This window comes from Rutidosis leptorrhynchoides, chromosome 10 (assembly GCF_046630445.1).
Source record: "Rutidosis leptorrhynchoides isolate AG116_Rl617_1_P2 chromosome 10, CSIRO_AGI_Rlap_v1, whole genome shotgun sequence".
Classification (NCBI taxonomy): Eukaryota; Viridiplantae; Streptophyta; class Magnoliopsida; order Asterales; family Asteraceae; genus Rutidosis; species Rutidosis leptorrhynchoides.
Genome location: NC_092342.1, coordinates 20,864,166 through 20,869,991, shown reverse-complemented (window position 1 = coordinate 20,869,991; position 5,826 = coordinate 20,864,166).

Below are 5,826 nucleotides of genomic sequence, written 5' to 3'. Positions count from 1 at the left end.
GGTTACTAACAACATGACTAGTCATGTTAGACAAATAACATCCATTAGATTTAATGAAGAGTCAAGATTGAAAGTTTTTCCCATATTTGTTTATTCGCTCCATTTTGTTATAACTTCCCTCCATTTTATTATAACTTCCATATCTTATTCTCAACTGACGTATACGTTATGTACTACGAGTACAAAAGTAACTCATTATCAAATACGGAGTAGTTTTCATATAATTTTGAAGATTCATGTAGTTATTGTAGAAAATTGGAAATGAGAATCAGAATTCAAATTTAACTTTAAAAATGAATTGATTGTTGGAGATCAAGTCTTTGATATTCGATGGAGTCAGATTTTAAATTTAAACTTAATTTGTTTTTTATTATGAATATGAATAATCTTTATTATTTATTGTTAGTATGTTGCATTAATTTGATGGAGGAAAGTTAATAAAATGGAGGGAAGTTGAGGTAAAACAGGACGGAAGTTAAGGTAAAGGTTTAACGTTCGATCTTAACCCTTTATTAAATCTAACGGATGTTATAAGTCTAACATGACTAGTCATGTTTTTAGCAACTTTAGAGAATTCTATTCCTTTAAAGGCAGAGTAAAAATTGGTTTTACCCTCACAGTGAGTTGTCACATCCGAATATCTGTTTTACAAGGCTTTCCCCCACCCCACCCACTACCTATGCATAGATCATAGATGGCACTCATACATTTTTAGATTTTTTATTTTTAAAAAGGTATAGATTTAGATTTTTATAATTTATAATTTATAATTAATCCGTGTAATATTAGTCCACTTTTGTTTAAAAAAAATTATACTCCGTGATTAGTCCAATTTTTGTCTCAAAAAATTTTATACGATTTGAGATATTAAAAAAAAAAAAAAAAATTTGAAAGTATTGACTGCAGAAATTATTAGATTTATAAAAATAGTTAAGGTTTTGAAAGTTTAAGGTTTTGAAAGTTGACACTTATTTTAGAGGAAATTTTTTCAAATATATTTATAAATTTAAATGGTAAAATAAATAATTATTTTGAAACACGGTAATAACTTTCTTAAGTTTATCGAGTACAATGTAACCATGTGGTGACTGACGATCAGTCGACACCCCGGAGGTGTCGGTTAACCGTTTTGAAGCCCAAAGTCTTCCACCCTGTTGGTGCATAAAAGTCTCAAGTTCGTATAACTGAAGCCCGATAAAAGTCAGACGGGAATGTCGAGTGTTAGCAGGCCCAATTAGTATATAAGGAGTTTTTTTTTTTTTTTTTGGACAGCGATTGGGATCACCTGATGGGGACTAAACCACCCGTTACGATCATCTCCCGTTTCAACTATTCCGATGCAGCGATAATAACCCCGCCCACATCGCTGCTCGGAAGGAAACCTTGAAACCGATCCAAGGACACGGCCAAGTAAAAACCCCTCCCCTTTACCCCCCAAACGATATGAGAAAGGTGTCATGGGTGGATACTTTATGGCAGGAATGAAATTGTGTTTTTAATATGTATCCAACGGGAGTCGAACTCCTGACCTCCTCTAAAGGAGGCATAATGATACGCATACCCGATTGGCTCGTGTTGCGCATCACACTTGCACCGTGCGCATACCCTCCGCGCTTCTGCACTCTTGGCGCAAGTAAATGTGCGCTATGTGCGCCAACAGGATGATGGCGCGCGGGAAGAAGATGACGTGTCATGTACTTGTCACGGCCTCTGTACGAAAGGCCGACAGGCAGGAAAAAAGGTAGTAGTACTGTTCCCTGTTCCCTCCATGAGGTTACCAGGCAGTACAGGCAAAAAAGTAACGTAGAACACGTGGCTCCAATGAACGAACAGCACTGTAGCTATAAATAACGGACTCGAATCACAAGGCAAGGGGCTGGTTCCTTTCAGAAAATTACACACATACTATTTTTAGTATATTCGTACGGATCAGTCGCGCTGTCTATACAGCGCCACTCTTACCCGCGCTACCGGACTTGTAGCACTTCACTAGACATCCTTGATATACAGGTAACGTTCCTCGAACATAAATCCTACCCTATTGCGCGAGCCATCAAGGACCGGACTACCCGCTGATGGTGGGTCTAACGTTTAACTACCCTTGTTGAGATCATCATCTCGCAAGGGGTTATTCACGGTACTTCGGACCGGAGAGTTAAACTCAATTGACCCTTAAATCCCCCCTTATTGATGTCAAGCATGGACCGAACCCGACCCGATTATTATATGCTTGATCATTTGGCGCCATACGTGGGACATACAAGTTAAAAGGTTTTGATTTGATCTTTTTTCTATATGTCCACTTCTCATTTATTTTTTCTATACAGACACCTGTCGCGAAAAAATAAGTGCATTCAATGGCTAACTGCCTACCGCAGCAAGGAACGAAGCGCAAAGCCAGCGCCGCCGGAGGCTCGGGGACAATGGAGATATCATTTCCCGCCATACAGGCATTCAACACTTCCTGCGCACCAATTGTAGTGCAGGGATATCTGCCAGAGTCAGGGCACGGCGTCAAGCGCCTTCACATAGACAACGGCAGTAGTGTCGATATCATGTACGAGCATTGCTTCCGACAGCTACCCACAATAGTGAGGCGAACTATTAAACCTCCGACTACGGCCTTGTCCGAATTTTCCGGAGAGTCAGCGTGGCCCATCGGAATCTTGGATATAAAGCTAGAGCTGAGAGACAGCAGGGATAAATCAAAGAGGCGCACCGAGAGCATAGAGTTCTGCATTGTACGGTCGTACTCTAGGTACAACGCTATACTAGGAAGGACTTCCATTCAGAAATTTGGCGCTATACCATCCACAATTCATGGGATGGTCCGATTCCTGACGGATCAAGGAGTTGCCACACTTGAGTCAACGCCACTGGACGCTTTGTGCGCATCCGTTAATGATAAGGGTAGCGCTACTCTAGAAGAAAAAGGCGCGAATGAATGGTGGGTTATAGTCGATCCCGAGTATCCGTAACAGAAGGTAAAAATAGGGGGAAGCCTCACACAGGAGACTAAGGAAAAGCTGAGGAATATCCTCATCGCTAACTCCGATGTGTTTTGTTGGCGCGATGCTGACATGACTGGAGTACCACGGGAGATAGAGCAGCATCACCTCCGCGCCAGCATCAATTTGACCCCAATCAAGCAAAAGAAGCGGCCAATGGCCCCAGAAAGAAGCGAATGGCTGCGCAGAGAAGTGGATAAGCTGGTTAAAGCCAACATACTGCGCAAAGTAAACTATCAGACATGGGTAGCCAATCCTGTGCTGGTAGCCAAGTCAGATGGAACATGGCGGCTTTGCATTGATTTCAAAGACATCAACAAAGCTTGCCCTAAAGATAACTATCCTTTGCCAGAAATTGACTGGAAGGTAGAGTCGCTTGCTGGTTTTAGGTTTAAGTGCTTCCTAGACGCCTACAAAGGATATTATCAAATACAAATGGCGGAAGAGGATGAAGAGAAAACCGCGTTCCACACGGACCAAGGGATCTACTGTTACACCAAGATGCCCTTTGGATTGAAGAATGCGGGCGCTACATATCAACGCACTATCGATACAGCATTCGCTAAGCAGATAGGGCGCAACCTTGAGGCGTATGTCGACAACCTCGTCATTAAGAGCAACACCGAGGAACAGTTGTTAGCCGACATACTTGAAACGTTTAACACGCTACGAAGCATCAACATGAACCTCAAGCAGGCAAAGTGCAGCTTTGGAGAAGAAGAAGGGAACTTTTTGGGGCACATTGTGACTCCGCGCAGAATCAAGGCTAACCCGAAGAAGATAGAGGCGATTGAAAAAATGCCCTCCCCTAAAACAAAGAAGCAAGTTCAAAGCCTCAACGGGAAGTTAACCGCATTAACGCGATTCTTGTCCAAGGTCGCTGAAAGATCACTACCGTTTTTTACCACTTTGAAGGACTGCGCTAAGAAGTCGGATTTTAAGTGGACTGACGAGGCAGAAAAGGCGTTCCAGGAGATGAAGGCGCTCCTCAAAGATACTTTATCTTGCGGTATCTAGGGAGGCTGTTAGTTCCGTCTTAGTTGCTGAACGAGGGGACGCCAGATGCCAATTTACTTCGTCAGCAAAGCGCTGTCAGGATTCGAACTGAATTATCGCCCCATCGAAAAACTTGTGTACGCGCTTGTCGTCACCGCTCGACGCCTGCGCAGGTACTTCCAAGCGCATCCGATAACGGTACTCACTGATCAACCTATTCGGAAGTTACTCTACAAGCCCGAGATATCAGGTAGGCTGACCAAATGGGCCATAGAGCTAGGTGAACATTAGATCTCATACTGCGCTAGAAGCGCTATCAAGGGGCAAGTGATGGCTGACTATTTGGCCGAAACGGCCGCCGACATGTCGGCAATTAACGACCCTGAGCAACTTCCCGCGCCACCACTCGAACTGTGGGAGCTCTATACCGACGGTGCGGCAAGCTCTGAAGGTGCCGACGCTGGATTAATCCTCATCGGCCCGCATCAAGAAGAGCATACATATGCGCTACGATTTAACTTCAAGGAGACAAACAATGAGGCGGAGTATGAAGCGCTGCTAGCAGGAATGCGCATAGCCCGAGAGCTGGGAATCAAAAAGCTGCAAGCTTACGTAGATTCACAGCTTGTCGCCAATCAGATAAACGGTACCTTTGACGCCAACGACAAATCCATGCAATCATACCTGGCTCTGGTTCATTCTCTCGCCGACGCGTTTGTCGACTTCAGAATCAGCCAAATTCCAAGGAGCCAGAACAAGCAGGCAGATGTGCTCAGCAAATTGGCGGCCCTCACCTTCAATCACCTCGAAAAGAAAATATTAGTAGAGCAGATCTTCACGAAGTCTACAGAAACCGAAACAACGATCGCATCTGTTGAAGAAGAAGAAGCGATAGAATTCCTGCGAACCGAATCTTTGCCCGAGGGAGAGAAGGAAGCGATGAAGATCAGGGTGAAGGCACCAAACTACGAGTTGTGAGGGGAAATTTTATATCGAAAGTCTTATTTAGGTGCATCTCTACGCTGCGTGGGACCTAAAGAGGCTGCCATGATCATTGATGAGGTTCACAAGGGATTCTTGCGCATAATATCGAACTGGGGGACTTAATGATACGCATACCCGATTGGCTCGTGTTGCGCATCACACTTGCACCGTGCGCATACCCTCCGTGCTTCTGCACTCTTGGCGCAAGTAAATGTGCGCTATGTGCGCCAACTGGATGATGGCGCGCGGGAAGAAGATGACGTGTCCTGTACTTGTCACAGCCTCTGTACGAAAGGCCGACAGGCAGGAAAAAAGGTAGTAGTACTGTTCCCTGGTCCCCTCCATGAGGTTACCAGGCAGTACAGGCAAAAAAGTAACGTAAAACACGTGGCTCCAATGAACGAACATCACTGTAGCTATAAATAGAGGACTCGAATCACAAGGCAAGGGGCTGGTTCCTTTCAGAAAATTACACACATACTATTTTTAGTATATTCGTACGGATCAGTCGCGCTGTCTATACAGCGCCACTCTTACCCGCGCTACCGGACTTATAGCACTTCACTAGACATCCTTGATATACATGTAACGTTCCTCTAACATAAATCCTACCCTATTACGCGAGCCATCAAGGACCGGACTACCCGCTGATGGTGGGTCTAACATTTAACCACCCCTGTTGAGATCATCATCTCGCAAGGGGTTATTCACGGTACTCCGGACCGGAGAGTTAAACTCAATTTACCCTTAAATCTCCCCTTATTGATGTCAAGCATGGACCGAACCCGACCCGATTATTCTATGCTTGATCAAGGCAGGCCACCAACCGCCGAACCAC